Here is a 17,148-nt window from a genome sequence, read left to right as displayed (position 1 = left end):
GTAATAGCAAAATCCATTTGCTTGTTAGAATGATCTACAAACTTAAAAAAAAATCAACTGATGATTAAGTCAAAAAGCTGACTGGATATTCCAATTTGTTGGCTTCCATTAGTGTTAGGTGAAAATGTCAGCAACAGGTTTGTCTCAGTAGTAAAGGACACTGAATTTCCCCAATGCTCTCAGCGGCCAGAAGGCATACAGTAGCCTTTTTAAAAATCCTTAAAATAATGAATTAAAAAGAAAACAAAATAATTAGATGTTTTCCGTGGTCAAGAATACGTCTTTGTTAGGCAGTGGTTGTGGATAAGGCTGAAGGATTGGTTTAGGAGTACAGACATGTTTTTCATTCTTTGACTTTGTAGAGCAACTGTATCATAAAAATTAATGTATGAATTCATCAGGTGAACTTGTATGTAGAGATCTAGGTGGGAAGTCTGAGCCACAGCGGCTTGGTGGATACTTCTGAATGTGGAAATTGTTTTTGATAAGAAAGAAGTAACCTACATTTCTGATTCACAGACTAAGGACCACCAGACCCAGGGTGGGGGTGACACCTCTGCGGTCGTGGCGGCACCACCGCCACATTATGACCATGGCGGAGCTACCATGGTCCGACCGCCGACACCGTCATACCAGCCTGTAGCCTGGTGGTCCCGGTGGTCCCGGTGGTTATAATCCACCAGGGCAGCGCCCTGGGGATTACGATTCCCCATACCACCAGTCTTTTCATGGCAGTTACACCGCCATGGAAAGGCTGGCGGAATAAGGGTGTTGGGGGGGGCCCCCGTGCAGAGCCCTGTCGTGCATTTCAATGCCCGGATTACCAGCAGTGGAATGCACGACGGGTGCTGCTGAACCCGCTGCACCGCCACATTGGCACCAGCTCAATTAGGAGCCGGTGTCAATGTTAAGGCCCTGTTTACTGCTGTTTCTGCCGGCTGGCCCTGCGGTGAACTCTTAATGGGGCCGGCGGTGTTCAGGCCGCACAGGCGGCCTCATGGAGGAACGAGTTTGGCAGGCAGCCTCCGCCGCCCGCCAAACTAAGAATGAGGTGCTAAGTCTAACAATATCAGATGTGCCCTTCTTCTGGAAGGTGGGAGAAGCTTCTTGAAAGGTTCTTTGAAGTGCATGGAATTTCCTGACTTACCTGCCCTGGTGCCAAGTTGGCTGCAGTGACAATCCAGTGTTGTTAAACCTTATGTGTGGTAGAGTACAGGCTGTCCAGGTATGAATGGGGCTGTGCTCGGCCCCACGCCCTCATCCTGCCAGCCGATGTCCCATTTAAGGCACTCCTAATCCCTCTATTATGTGACTGCCTGAGATGAATTCACAACGTCTGTCAGCTACACCCACTTATATGACCCAATACAGGCTGCAGGCACAAAGGGCTGAGGGCAGGGAAATGCCAACTTTCTGAGTTTCTATTGGAGGGTAGGCCTCACAGTAGTTAAAACAAATTTGAGAGTTTTTCACTACCAGGACATGTAAAATGTAAAAGTACCAGCCCAACCTCTTAATTAAACAGCACTCTGCCCCATGGGTGTCCTAGGCCCTACCTCAAGGGTGACTTATATGTAATATGTAATGTTGGAGGTTAGATAAGGGGGTTTGAATGCCCAGCCAACATGGGAGTTTAAAACTGCATTTAGGCTGCAATGGCAGGTCTGAGACATGTTTTAAGGTGCTACTTAAGTGGGTGGCACAATAGGTACTGCAGGCCTATTTGTAGCATTTAATTTACTGGGCCTGGATACATGCCTTACCACTCTGCAAGGGGTTTGTATGTAAACGAAACATTCCAATTAGGTGAATGCCAATCAAATGTTTAGGGGAGTGAGCACGGGCTCTTTGGCACTGGTTAGCAGTCCTATAACCAACAAAAACGAACTTCAGCAAAATTGGAGGTAAGTAGACAAAAGGTTTGGGGGATATGCAAAAATACTGTATTGCTGTATGTGTGGTTTTGAATGTGAAAGGAGGATAAATGTAGTGCTTAATATGTTAAAAATAAATAAATAATGTGCTGTTGCCTCAAATTTCCCTTAGGCCTGCCGCTCACTTCCATACTGGCGTGGCCGGCTTCCACCACTGGTGCAGGCCGTTACTTCATAAGAACATCCATATATCACCCTAAAGCGGTACTTTGGTTATGGCTGAGTTCAGGACACTTAATACAATCAGCCACAGTACAGGTTTAGTCATTATATTACGTTTCCTATCAATGATGAATGGGTAATGTATCGTTTTTGGCACTATTGGCTGCAGTTATAAACTCCTCTACAAAACGGTGCCACTGAAATTACAGAACCAATACTTACAAATTCTGTTTACATGTAGTCCTTGCCAATTGGGGCCCGCTGAAAAAAATATGAGCTGTCCCAGTCCCCAAAAATCCTAAAGTAGATACCGGTAGTGTCCACCGGCAATCACCAGCGCAAAGTAAGTATTGGGTAAAAACACTTGTGTGCAAGCCCAGTACAGAAGGTAGGAAGTGACTCTACTTGCAGTCTGGAGAGCCCTGTCCAATCTTCAGGTGTGGTGTACTTCGGTATGGTGTGCCCACATGAAGCAGTAAATATCAGTGCATCTTTCGCTCACGCAGCATGAATGTCTCCGTCTCCCTCTCCTCACTTGCACCAGTGGTATGTAGTTTTAATTTTTTTCACTTTTAGTGTTTGGTTTATCGTTGACTATTTCTATTCTAGTTCAAACAATTGTCAGCCAATCTCCCCTACAATTAATCCATCATGCAAAAAGGTTGCACATGTTTGCATTTTGGGGATTTTATAAGTGTTTATAGTTAAATGTGTATTCTTGTTTGGATGGAGATTTGAACTTGCTGTTTGCTAAAATATTCAACTTAAAAATTGTGCATAATTTAAGGCAATCACTATTCTATATTTTAGTAGATTAATTATGGTAGATTACAAAGAAAATAACATGCGCTTTAAAACAAATCAGACTTTTAATCAGTTGGTTTAACGCTGTGGTCCTTGTTCTTTGCAGATCATTAATGTTCGAGATGGTTGTAGACTGCTGTATATTTTGAATTCTGTTTTCTGTGTTGAACATTAACCTGTGTGTACACATTAACATACGTTTGTATTTAGTCTGTATTATGCTTTACTACGAGCGTGTTTGTTTTAAACAAGTGTTTGCTTTGTTTGTGCAGAGTTTGCAGAATAATATGTTCTCTTTGTGTACACATTGCAACATGTCTCCTGCTTCACACTCCTCATCCACTTTCACAATTCTTGTTATTACCAGCAGATAGAAGCTTTCCTTGCAAATGCCCTTTTTAGGTATACAGTTTCAACACTACTAGGATTCAAAGGGAACATACACTGTTGCTTCCTTTACTTCAAATGAAAGCACTGTGGTCAGCAAAGATTGCTAATCATGATTTAGCTAGTATGGCATGCCAAGTGAAGTTGTCCCCCTCCAAGTGTACAGAGATGCTTTGGAATATAGGGTATATACACTCTCCTCGATTAGAGAGGGAGGGAGAGACACCAGTTTCAGGAAACCATGCTGTCCGAAGCAGCTTTACACTGAAGATCACGTGGGGTTGCATCATGAACAGATGCAGTGACTCAGGGCTGAACCAAGCATCTCTGTTTTTGCATTTGAAGCCATACACACAAAAGGAGGAGGGCCACATTATGAACCCACATCCATTCACCATAATTATTCATGAAGGCTATACATTTCATAATATCACACAGGGCATCATATGTTTTCACTGCCTTGTGCACCTGCTTAAAAATTGCAGCACCTGCTGTAAAATCTAGATATAGATTTTGAAACAGGAGTGGAATTAAATGTATAAGGTGCACGTTCACCCAAGAAGGACATCTTTGCACTAAACCCTGAAACCGAAATACAGCGCAATCAACAAAAGGCATCAAAACAGACCAGAGAAACTAACTGGAGAGGTGAGTTTTCAGTGCTTTCCTAAATGACAAATAAGAACTAATTGGTTTGCGCCCAAAGGGAAGTTATCCCATAATAATGGTCCATGGTAGGACAGTGTTCTACCTCCACACCTAGATTTCTTTATGTCTTTCACTGATAACAATAGCTTAGTGTTACAGTAAAGGTGCCTGGAAGATTTAAACTGCAAGAAACGATTAACTGGATGAGAATTTTCCAAGCCACACAGGTTTGTCATGGCAGTGACATGAAGCGTGAAAGGGAGATAACAACAATAATGCATTTCAAATCTTGTGAAGCTAAATTGACCACACAATAAGCACTAAGAATCAGTGACTGAAGTTAAAAGATTTATTTCAAATTATTAATCAGTCGGGTATATAGACGTGGCAAGAATATTCAAGAGATACAATACAGCCGATAAGCTGAAATATCGCAATAGGTTTAGTCTCAGTAGAGTTAAATACAAAACAGTAACAACCACCACAATACAGAAACTAGGGATTATAAATTGATGTTCCTTAAAGAAACTCCGATTCTCTGTCCTAAACATGAAACAATTCTAAAGTCATATATTCAGGGCTCTAAATTAAGAATGAGGATGGTTTGTAGACTTGGGCCTCTAGGAAATTTGGAAATGTGAGAAGGTTTCAGCATAGAGAAGACTTCAGTAGAAGTCTTCCAGAAAAAGGAATGTGCTTAACATAAAGATTTAAACTTGCAAAAATAAAGGAATCAGAGAGGTGTGTACCCCTCAGAGTCTAAGGGAATCCTCTCTAACTCCTATCAGTGTGAAACAAACAGAAACTTCATCAACATTCATATCTCTTCCCACCCCACCACGACCCAATCAATTCCCTTCTCATGGTGTGCATTTGCAATATCACCTGAGTTTCTCATCCCACAGAAACGTAGACGGTTACTGCAACCACGAACATCTCTAACCCCTGGAACATGATGAATCGGAGGTTTCATCTGCTCATTTGGTCTCCACTCTCCTTGCCAAGATAAGATTTATTTTCTTAGGCTTTATTATCACTAAACTAATACATTAGGGTCTGATTTAGATCTTGGCGACAGGGAATACTCTGTTACAAACGTGATGGATATCTCATCTGTAGTATTACGATCCCATAATATGCTATGGGGATCATAATACAGTGGACGGGATATCTATCAAGTTTGTGACAGAGTAATCCCGCCGCCAGTATCTCAATCAGGCCCATAACGTGCATTTCGAATACATGAATATACATGCACATGTATAACTTTCAGAATAAATGCAAACGTGAATACAAGAATGCAAGTTTACTTCTGCAAATAAAACTTCAACTGTAAATATAAAATGTGAATAATGTAAGCATTTTAAATTAACATTAGTACCCACTTGTAGAAGTCTTTAGTCTTGCAATAGTTACATTTCATTAATGCATTTAAATGTTTCAAACATGTTAACATTAATAAGTCACACAATGAATATAATGTCAAATTTAAATGCATAATTGCGCAATGATGACGTGTGAAGGATGGAGTCTAAATTGCGCTGCTCTAGCAGCTAACACAGCTAAAAGCACTAGATAGTGTTAAATGCTGGAGCTACCATGGTTTTTCTTTCTCTGATGACATTTTGTAAAGTTGGGAGTAGGTGCTTGTGAGATGTGGAGCGATCATAATCTTTTCTTTCTCTGAGGTCATTTTTTAAAACTTAGATATAGGTGTCTATGAGATGTGGGCCCATCATGATACATTAGACTGGATGCCCGCAAAAAATGATGGCATGCCTATTACCACAAACATTTTATTTTGATAGCCCTGAAGGTCATGCAGAGCATTTTACCATGGCCTTTGTTTTATGAACTGCAAGTAGTCTTTAAGAGGAGATTTGAGATGAATAACGTCAAGGTCCTTAGCATCAAGTCATTCTTCAGTCTCATTAACTTTTTCTAAGAAACTCTGAACAACAGCCACATGCTCTGTAGCCATAATTGGTTGATCATCCGTAAATGATCATTCAGGACGAAGATGAGACAGAGCATCTGGCAACAGATGCCTTAAACCAGGAATATAAATTACATAAAGTTGAGTGAAGTGAAATTGTGAAAATAAAAATGCCTAAGTAAGTTGATGTCTCTTCTTAGACTGTTAGATCAATAAAATGTTTAATTCCTAGGATGAGTCTAGATATCAAAAGGAACCTTGCTACCCATCAGCAAGTGTCTCTACTCAACACAAGCCTTTTTGATAGCTTTTATCTCCTTTTCCAGCACTGAATTTTTCCACTCACTCTTTCACAAGACCGAAAGAAAGCTGAAACCTCTTGTCCAACATTTTCTTGCAATTGCAACAGAGCAGCGCCCACCGCCCTTCCAGATGTATGATTCAAGGCGTCAGAAAAAATTGAATCCATGAAGCATTGAAAAATAGCAGGATCACTGAACAATATGAATGGCGTTATCCATTATCAAAAAGCTCAAACAAGGTGTGAAAAGCTTCATTCTATTCATTACCTTCTTTGATATGCTGGAGATGGTAAGCACACCTCAAACTGAGTTCGGTAAATATACCTGTCCCTCAGAGAAATTTTGGATTTTTAAAAGTTCTGTGATCCCCCTTTATACATGGTTAATTTGGCTTATTCCTGATTGGAACGTGTAACTTGCCTGAAAGTCCCTAATATAGGCGTATTAAGTGCACGCAGTGCCTGCACGTTAAATACCACTAGTGGACTGCAAGAATTAATGTGCATCCATTACAGTGCAAACATGGCTACAGTACTACCTCATGCAGCCTGGTGGCTGCAGTGAAATACCTGATGTGCAAAATAACCCTTTTTGACAAGTAAAGACCTCCTTTTTTAAATATTAATAATTCACCTCACACATGACAAATGTTATCTAGGAGATACCACTGCAAACCACATGCCAACAGAAAACAGATACCAATAGAAAACACTTGCTGTCCGTTCTAGAGAGCCTCTCCTTGCATGTTTCAAATGGATGCTTTGTCAGGGACCAACCTATGTCACATACTCACCCCATGACCAATAGCTCCGCAGTCCTAGATTACACCTTTGTGTCCTGCTCACCCTTCCCCCAAATCACAAGTTTTCTATCTTAAAGTGTTAAGAAAGCAACAATTTTCCACAAATAATCACCATTAAGAAGACAATTTCAGAATTCGGCTGAGGGCCCCCACTTCGGGGAGCCCACTAGGTATTGCAGCGCCGGCCTAGTGAGGAGCAATTCCCGATGATGATACCAGTCATCCAGAGTGATGCTTGAGGGCTCTTGCTCCTGAGAATATAGGTCTTCCCTGTTTTCAATCTCTTCTTTTCTATTTTTGGAACAGTGTACCTTTATATTGTTGCAACATAAAGATAGCCTACAGGCATGCAAGTACTTTTTACGGACCCGCAGTATTAACCTTTTACAACATAGGCATATGCTATAGTTTAGTAATAGAATATGATACACTGTTCCAAAGAAATAGGGAGAAGGAATAAAAGAGTATTGATCATCAGGAGCAAGAGTCCTCACACACCATACTCGGTGTCATGCTTCATCATCGGACAGCTCCTCGTCAGACCGGCGCTGCAATGTCTGACGGGCACCCCCCGAAGGGGGGCTCTTTGCCAGAGGATATACTGAGGATCCTCGCACCCCATACTTCTATTGTCTCCCAAAGATTCACAAAGGCAGGTCCCCTCCACCAGGCTGCCCGATAGTCTCAGGGATTGGGTCTGTTCTCGAACCACTATCCATATTTTGTGACCATTTTTTACGACCTCTTGTACAACAATCGGTAACTTACCTCAGGGATACAAAAGATGTCCTCAATCTTATTGAATCTATAAATTTAACAGTCAACGTTAATGCCCTCATCACTCTTGATGTTGAGGCTCTATATACCAACATCCCACAGGCAGCTACACTGGAGGTAGTTGAGGCAGCCCTTTTGTCAGCTAGATTGGAGTCAACTACTCCTGTTCATTTCATCATGCACTGTGCTAGCTTAGCCATGACAAGGAATTTTTTCCAGTTCGAGGACAAACTTTTCCACCAAATCCGTGGCACCTCGATGGGCAGCACTTTTGCCCCTAGTCTAGCATGTATGTATATGTATGACTTTGAGAAGCGCTTCATTTTGCCAGAGACTAATCCTTTTTTTGACAACATTAAACTATGGCGTCGATATATAGACGACATTTTAGTTATCTGGCATGGCTCTATCTCAGAAGTTGACTCCTTTACGACTTGGATAAATGGTCTGGATCCCTTTCTGAACTTTACATCTTCTGTCTCCACTATTGAGATCCCTTTCTTAGACTTATTGATCAGCATTGAGGAAGGTAAACTGAAGACACGAACCTATCATAAAGTTACTGATCGGAATAGCTTATTATTATATGACAGCCATCACCCTAAGGCACTGAGAGACAATCTACCGTACGGGCAGGTCTTGCACCTCCGTCGGAACTGTAGTGATCTGAAGCTATTCAATACCCAAGCTACTTATCTCCGGACAAAACTACATGACCGCCACTATCCGGATAAAGTCATAAACACGGCCTACAAATGAGCCAAATATAGTGACAGAGATTCACTATTACAGCTGACTCCCAGATCCACGGAAACCAAATTGACGTGTGTTTCTACCTTTACACCATTCTCTAATACAGTCAAAAAGATTATTAACAAGAGATGGTCTGTTCTCTGCAGTGGAGGCGAGAGCATTCCAAAGCCTGTTTTTGCTTTTAAGAGGACCTCAAACATTAAAGATATGTTAGTGCACACTCGACCAAGACCCACCATTACTTTGACCAACCAAAGGTCTCTATGGGATCTTCCCCCAGTCAAGGGTCATTTTCCATGTGGAAACTGCAATGTTTGCTCACTCACCAAACGGACAGACACCTTAGATTTAGAACCCATACTAACGTGGCGATTGACGAAACATACTAATTGCAATACTCGCAATTGTGTTTATTTGATCACCTGCCCATGTAATCTGCGATATGTAGGGATGACCACACGAGCTGTGAAAGTAAGAATAAATGAACACCACAGCAACATTCGCTGCGGAAGAGTCACAACCAAACTTAGCATCCATTTCATTGAATTCAATCATACACCAGATGATATGTGGTGCGTTGTATTACAGACTTGTGCCTCAAAAGGTACTCGCCCACTCTTTGAACTTGAACAGCGCTGGGTGTACAGACTTAACACCCATCGCCAAGGGCTGAATGATGATATACCCTGGTTCAACCTTTCAATGTAGATAACTGTTGGTTTATCAACCATCAGCTTCTGGCTGAAAAATGTATAAAAATGTATACAATCTTTTATGATTATGACAATATGGGTTGCGGTTGGAACATCCCCCACGTCACTTTGGAACATTTTTGATTATTGAAACGAGTGCTCATTACGGGATCGAATGAGCTATGATCATGTCACTGTCTTAGATGGTTGTTTTTGAGTTTTTTGTGCTGTCCCACAGTGGATTAAACACTTATTTTCTTCACATTCATACTAGCTTAAGATGGCCGCCATGTATTTTCTGACCTTAGTGACTTATTTGTAAGCCCCCTTCTCTATTTTTATTTTCCTGATAACGTCTTGTGTGTTGGGAGGTGCTGCTAGGCAACGAATTGAATAATTGACCTACACGCGCGCTCTGCACGCGTACTATTTATGCCCCTGAGCACCCGGCTTCGTTCTCATTCGGGAACAGAGCATGAGGGTAGGTGCTGCGTCAGGACACCGACTCACATTCAAGTAAGTGCCCACGGGCCCCGCGTTTTGTAAAATAACTCTGAAAAGAATGCAGATTTCTTTACAACGAGATATCGGTCCCATAGGTGGGACGCGTGTCTCATTTGTCGGCACGCTTTTAAAGTGATTCGTTATCTGAAAGTGACTCTGACTCTTTTTGCTTAACTGCTCGGCTGACTTTGGCAGCAATAAGGAGGGACCGAGGATGTGAATTGACACCGAGATCCCCCCTAGCGCTACTCTTGACAACAGCTCCGATATATTGATCCCTGTTATATGACCAGGGTCTCTTGAGTACACGTCTTACTATTTTTGATTATCTGTCTGAATGTGACTACGATACAGATTACAAGGACATGTATCTAAAACCCGGGATATTGTCTCTACCATTGTTTACTCCGTGATTATGTGAATGTTGTGTCTCTGCGCATATTAGAATATATTATGTAGCCTTTTTCATCTGACTTGCATTTTAAAGTACGTTTTACTTGCTTCCAGGTACCGTACGAATGGTTTGGTTTACTATTTAGCAACAGACACTTTTTTGTTTACTTTTTTTGTTCACTTTTGTGTTCTCCTTGTTATGTATCTCTGTTTACCCCTTGACCAGATCTGTTGTGAATCGGGCAACAGGCCTACGTGATCCCATGAAGCCCTTTCTCTAGTGGAGATGGTAAGCCCACCTATATATCATCAGCATGGGTTGCTATCTTCCACCTCATCACGTTGTGTTGCACAGTTTGTCACTATTTCAGTATTGACTTGATCGAACTACTCTTTCATGTTCAACGAAGAGATTATACAATTTTAACCTCTGTTCTTTTTGTATTCAGGGTGGCTGATAGGAAAAAGCCAGTCCTGTTTCATCCTAGTAAGTGACTGATGACGTCTTGACTGTGAACGATAGATTGCAGGAGTCTATATATATTTTTTTCACCTTGGTTTCAATTGAAGAAGTCCAATAATTTAATAGGTCCTGAAGAAGCGTCAGAGGATCCTTTTGGGACCATAAGAGACGCGAAACATGTCGACAGCATTCTAAGGAATTTCGGATAATTACCGACTTCCTCCATTCGATTGTCTTGCGTGAGTGTTTGAGCATTATCTCAAATTCCACTCCCTTTCCATTTTTTAATCTTGGCCATCTCCCAACATCAAAGAACAAAATAATTAGTGAGGGTCCTGAGCCAATTTGATCCTTTACTCTTGTGTTTTCTTTCCCCACGGACCCATACTTGGCTCCGCGGCATCATCGACAAACAAAAGATCTCTGGCAAAGAGCCCCCCTTCGGGGGGTGCCCGTCAGACATTGCAGCGCCGGTCTGACGAGGAGCTGTCCGATGATGAAGCATGACACCGAGTATGGTGTGTGAGGACTCTTGCTCCTGATGATCAGGACTCTTTTATTCCTTCTCCCTATTTCTTTGGAACAGTGTATCATATTCTATTACTAGGTTCTTAGGAGGATATACACTGGACCATTAATCCTCCTATCCCCTCCTTTTGTTTGAAATATGCTATAGTTTAACAGAAAATGTCTTTATGTTTGAAAGTGACGTTTTCTGACAGATACAGGGGACAGCTATGGGCACCAGCTTTGCCCCCAACTATGCCAAATTGGTCGTGGGCTTGTAATATCAAGGAATTAATGTAAGATACAGTACTATGAGCATGGAGTTTGAATGTGTAGAGCGGCTTTGCCTTTTCAGACAATTCAATGAATAGATCTTTATTGTTTTACAATGAATAAAGAATAGCGAATTATGGCACTTAAATAATGAATATTGAGATATTTAAAATGTTTGTAAAACATCCAATGAAGGGTCTTTTGTTTATGTTTATTTGGACGGTCTGATTACATTTTTAAAAAGTGAAGAATCAGACCTTGGGTTATGTGTTCAAGACCAGTAGTGGTTGAAATGAATCATCCTTCACTTTGTTGTCAAATATCTATATATATATATATACACACACACACATATATACTATGAAAAAGCAGACCTAACTATAACTACCCAGTGGTGACCCCCACTAGGCAATATATATGTATATATATTTATCGGTGTCTATATATGTTTTCATGTGCAATATTTATATATATATATATATATATTATATATATATATATATATATATATATATATATATATATATGTCAAACCAAAACCCTTTCAGGGATAGAGCGCCGCATAAATTATGCAAAAAACAAAGGAGAACTCTGGGAAGTTCCCAATTTTAGGTGGAGAGCTGCTCTAGTAAGGAGCACCCTGCAACACCAGCGACACTCTAGATTTGCTCACGTCAAATGTCTGCTTATCTAGCAAAGTCTTTAAGCATAGGATTAGCACAGTGCTATCCTCGCCGAGCTAGATAGTGACAAAGTCTTTTGCCATTTGTACAGCAAAATCTTTAAGCATAGAATTGACATAGTGTCATCCTTGCCGAGCTGTAAAATGACAAAAGCCATTTACCACTCCAGGCACAGTATTACAGCTTTGGACTGGTCAAATACCATCCAAGCCAACCTGGAATGAGTAAAGCAACCCCTGACACGTGTTTCGCTCTCATTAGAGCTCTTCAGAGGAGTATAGCTTTGTCCAGACACAAGGGAGCACCCAGTATAAGTCAGACCAAAACCCTTTCAGGGATAGAGCGCCGCATAAATTATGCAAAAAACAAAGGAGAACTCTGGGAAGTTCCCAATTTTAGGTGGAGAGCTGCTCTAGTAAGGAGCACCCTGCAACACCAGCGACATCCATTCCAGGTTGGCTTGGATGGTATTTGACCAGTCCAAAGCTGTAATACTGTGCCTGGAGTGGTAAATGGCTTTTGTCATTTTACAGCTCGGCAAGGATGACACTATGTCAATTCTATGCTTAAAGATTTTGCTGTACAAATGGCAAAAGACTTTGTCACTATCTAGCTCGGCGAGGATAGCACTGTGCTAATCCTATGCTTAAAGACTTTGCTAGATAAGCAGACATTTGAGGTGAGCAAATCTAGAGTGTCGCTAGTGTTGCAGGGTGCTCCTTACTAGAGCAGCTCTCCACCTAAAATTGGGAACTTCCCAGAGTTCTCCTTTGTTTTTTGCATAATTTATGCGGCGCTCTATCCCTGAAAGGGTTTTGGTTTGACTTATACTGGGTGCTCCCTTGTGTCTGGACAAATCTATACTCCTCTGAAGAGCTCTAATGAGAGCGAAACACGTGTCAGGGGTTGCTTTACTCATTCCAGGTTGGCTTGGATGGTATTTGACCAGTCCAAAGCTGTAATACTGTGCCTGGAGTGGTAAATGGCTTTTGTCATTTTACAGCTCGGCAAGGATGACACTATGTCAATTCTATGCTTAAAGATTTTGCTGTACAAATGGCAAAAGACTTTGTCACTATCTAGCTCGGCGAGGATAGCACTGTGCTAATCCTATGCTTAAAGACTTTGCTAGATAAGCAGACATTTGAGGTGAGCAAATCTAGAGTGTCGCTGGTGTTGCAGGGTGCTCCTTACTAGAGCAGCTCTCCACCTAAAATTGGGAACTTCCCAGAGTTCTCCTTTGTTTTTTGCATAATTTATGCGGCGCTCTATCCCTGAAAGGGTTTTGGTTTGACTTATACTGGGTGCTCCCTTGTGTCCGGACAAAGCTATACTCCTCTGAAGAGCTCTAATGAGAGCGAAACACGTGTCAGGGGTTGCTTTACTCATTCCAGGTTGGCTTGGATGGTATTTGACCAGTCCAAAGCTGTAATACTGTGCCTGGAGTGGTAAATGGCTTTTGTCATTTTACAGCTCGGCAAGGATGACACTATGTCAATTCTATGCTTAAAGATTTTGCTGTACAAATGGCAAAAGACTTTGTCACTATCTAGCTCGGCGAGGATAGCACTGTGCTAATCCTATGCTTAAAGACTTTGCTAGATAAGCAGACATTTGAGGTGAGCAAATCTAGAGTGTCGCTGGTGTTGCAGGGTGCTCCTTACTAGAGCAGCTCTCCACCTAAAATTGGGAACTTCCCAGAGTTCTCCTTTGTTTTTTGCATAATTTATGCGGCGCTCTATCCCTGAAAGGGTTTTGGTTTGACTTATACTGGGTGCTCCCTTGTGTCTGGACAAAGCTATACTCCTCTGAAGAGCTCTAATGAGAGCGAAACACGTGTCAGGGGTTGCTTTACTCATTCCAGGTTGGCTTGGATGGTATTTGACCAGTCCAAAGCTGTAATACTGTGCCTGGAGTGGTAAATGGCTTTTGTCATTTTACAGCTCGGCAAGGATGACACTATGTCAATTCTATGCTTAAAGATTTTGCTGTACAAATGGCAAAAGACTTTGTCACTATCTAGCTCGGCGAGGATAGCACTGTGCTAATCCTATGCTTACAGACTTTGCTAGATAAGCAGACATTTGAGGTGAGCAAATCTAGAGTGTCGCTGGTGTTGCAGGGTGCTCCTTACTAGAGCAGCTCTCCACCTAAAATTGGGAACTTCCCAGAGTTCTCCTTTGTTTTTTGCATAATTTATGCGGCGCTCTATCCCTGAAAGGGTTTTGGTTTGACTTATACTGGGTGCTCCCTTGTGTCTGGACAAAGCTATACTCCTCTGAAGAGCTCTAATGAGAGCGAAACACGTGTCAGGGGTTGCTTTACTCATTCCAGGTTGGCTTGGATGGTATTTGACCAGTCCAAAGCTGTAATACTGTGCCTGGAGTGGTAAATGGCTTTTGTCATTTTACAGCTCGGCAAGGATGACACTATGTCAATTCTATGCTTAAAGATTTTGCTGTACAAATGGCAAAAGACTTTGTCACTATCTAGCTCGGCGAGGATAGCACTGTGCTAATCCTATGCTTAAAGACTTTGCTAGATAAGCAGACATTTGAGGTGAGCAAATCTAGAGTGTCGCTGGTGTTGCAGGGTGCTCCTTACTAGAGCAGCTCTCCACCTAAAATTGGGAACTTCCCAGAGTTCTCCTTTGTTTTTTGCATAATTTATGCGGCGCTCTATCCCTGAAAGGGTTTTGGTTTGACTTATACTGGGTGCTCCCTTGTGTCCGGACAAAGCTATACTCCTCTGAAGAGCTCTAATGAGAGCGAAACACGTGTCAGGGGTTGCTTTACTCATTCCAGGTTGGCTTGGATGGTATTTGACCAGTCCAAAGCTGTAATACTGTGCCTGGAGTGGTAAATGGCTTTTGTCATTTTACAGCTCGGCAAGGATGACACTATGTCAATTCTATGCTTAAAGATTTTGCTGTACAAATGGCAAAAGACTTTGTCACTATCTAGCTCGGCGAGGATAGCACTGTGCTAATCCTATGCTTAAAGACTTTGCTAGATAAGCAGACATTTGAGGTGAGCAAATCTAGAGTGTCGCTGGTGTTGCAGGGTGCTCCTTACTAGAGCAGCTCTCCACCTAAAATTGGGAACTTCCCAGAGTTCTCCTTTGTTTTTTGCATAATTTATGCGGCGCTCTATCCCTGAAAGGGTTTTGGTTTGACTTATACTGGGTGCTCCCTTGTGTCTGGACAAAGCTATACTCCTCTGAAGAGCTCTAATGAGAGTGAAACACGTGTCAGGGGTTGCTTTACTCATTCCAGGTTGGCTTGGATGGTATTTGACCAGTCCAAAGCTGTAATACTGTGCCTGGAGTGGTAAATGGCTTTTGTCATTTTACAGCTCGGCAAGGATGACACTATGTCAATTCTATGCTTAAAGATTTTGCTGTACAAATGGCAAAAGACTTTGTCACTATCTAGCTCGGCGAGGATAGCACTGTGCTAATCCTATGCTTAAAGACTTTGCTAGATAAGCAGACATTTGAGGTGAGCAAATCTAGAGTGTCGCTGGTGTTGCAGGGTGCTCCTTACTAGAGCAGCTCTCCACCTAAAATTGGGAACTTCCCAGAGTTCTCCTTTGTTTTTTGCATATATATATATATATATATATATATATTCACATATACACACACAAATATATATATATATTTATTTATTTTACTTACTGGCCAGGCCCTGGGGGCCACCACTTCCTCTGGGCAAATACAAAATTATTGTGGGGGGATGCATCAACTCCCCCCACACCATGGGGACCACCATATCCCAAGAGCCTTATGCATGTTTTCTCATCAGTTCCATGTGGAAAAGTTATCTTATGAAACTGTTACAGACACACAAGGGAAACCGATACATTACCTCGGCATTCTTTAGCAGCTGTAGTGTAGGAGATGCATTATACAGTCACCCAATGAAGTAGCACTTACTAATTAGCCAGTTCAAAGTGCTACAGTTGGGTAGACATTCTGCACAAAACGGTGGCCTCTTGGATAAATATGCAGGGCAGGATTCATTCTGGCATGGTGCTAATTTCACAGAAATAAAACCTCCATGTGAAGCACTTAAGGATATAAACAAAGCAGGTGTCAAAGTTCAAGCTCCACTCCTCTAAAGTACTTATCATCCTAATTTCTTGCATATGGTCAAGGCAAACCAAGTGTTTTTCTCTGCATTTCCACCTTGAACAGTTATCTTGAAACCTTGGTGGGGGTGTTTGCATCCTTGCTTTTTTCGAGCTGAATATCTCATATAGTGACTGTGACAAATGGGATCTTTCTTGTCATCTGGTGCTGAGACCAGAGATAATTTTCTCCATTTTAAAAACTACAAGTATGAAAAATGGCCTAGAAGCCCCACCCAATATACATTAGTGGTATGCAATATCTTCCCGCCATTTTCCCGAGATGATGGACAATTTACTAAAAGTCCCCCCACCCAGCGCATTTCCTGACGAGTTTGGAGACGCATTCTTAATGCACATGAATATGATCTCATCTCCATCAAAAAGAAGCACTTCATGAGTGGTGTGGGGTTAAGTGTGTTTAGGAGGTAGGCTGCAGGCCAGGAACTGCGGATATTCCCCACCACACATGGCCAAAGACTGTGGGTGGCACGGGGTTGGGTGGTTACAGGGGGGTGGCCGAGTCTCTGCAGCCAACCTTTGCTGCACTCGGCCAAAGGCTGTGTGAGATAGTGGTTGGATTAGCGTAAATGAATTAAAATTACTTTATGTTAAACAAAACCATAGATATTCACTGAAAAAACAAAGGTTACAGGAATTGCATAGTTATAAAATAGAATTAAAAAAAACATTCACAAAAAAACAAAGGGTACAGGGACGTAATACTTAGATTCTGAATTTACTTGCACAAAACCACAACTACAACCACAGAAATTCAGCAGTTATAGGTATGGTTAGCTCAAGTAACTATAACTCATGCCCTAAGGTAACTACAGTATAACTTGCATGGCATCTTTTATAATATAATTAAAAATATCAATGTAACATTAACACTCAAATTATTGATGAGGAAACTGTGCATGGCGGGGGCGCAACTTATAGTTAAGTAACTATAACTTGCACCCTAAGGTAACTATAACTGCTGAATTTCTATAGTT

At 41.6% G+C, this 17,148-nt stretch overlaps 1 protein-coding gene across 1 annotated transcript in view; it reads right to left on the bottom strand.

Moving 5' to 3' along the window:
- The window catches only part of SLC30A8 (solute carrier family 30 member 8), a 273,630-nt gene that overhangs the window by 69,010 nt on the left and 187,472 nt on the right, over positions 1-17,148 (bottom strand). The window lies entirely within an intron of this gene.

Source organism: Pleurodeles waltl, chromosome 2_2, assembly GCF_031143425.1.
Source record: "Pleurodeles waltl isolate 20211129_DDA chromosome 2_2, aPleWal1.hap1.20221129, whole genome shotgun sequence".
NCBI lineage: Eukaryota > Metazoa > Chordata > Amphibia > Caudata > Salamandridae > Pleurodeles > Pleurodeles waltl.
The sequence above is the reverse complement of the archived record's forward strand: the minus strand, read 5'-3'. Positions and strand labels throughout refer to the sequence as shown.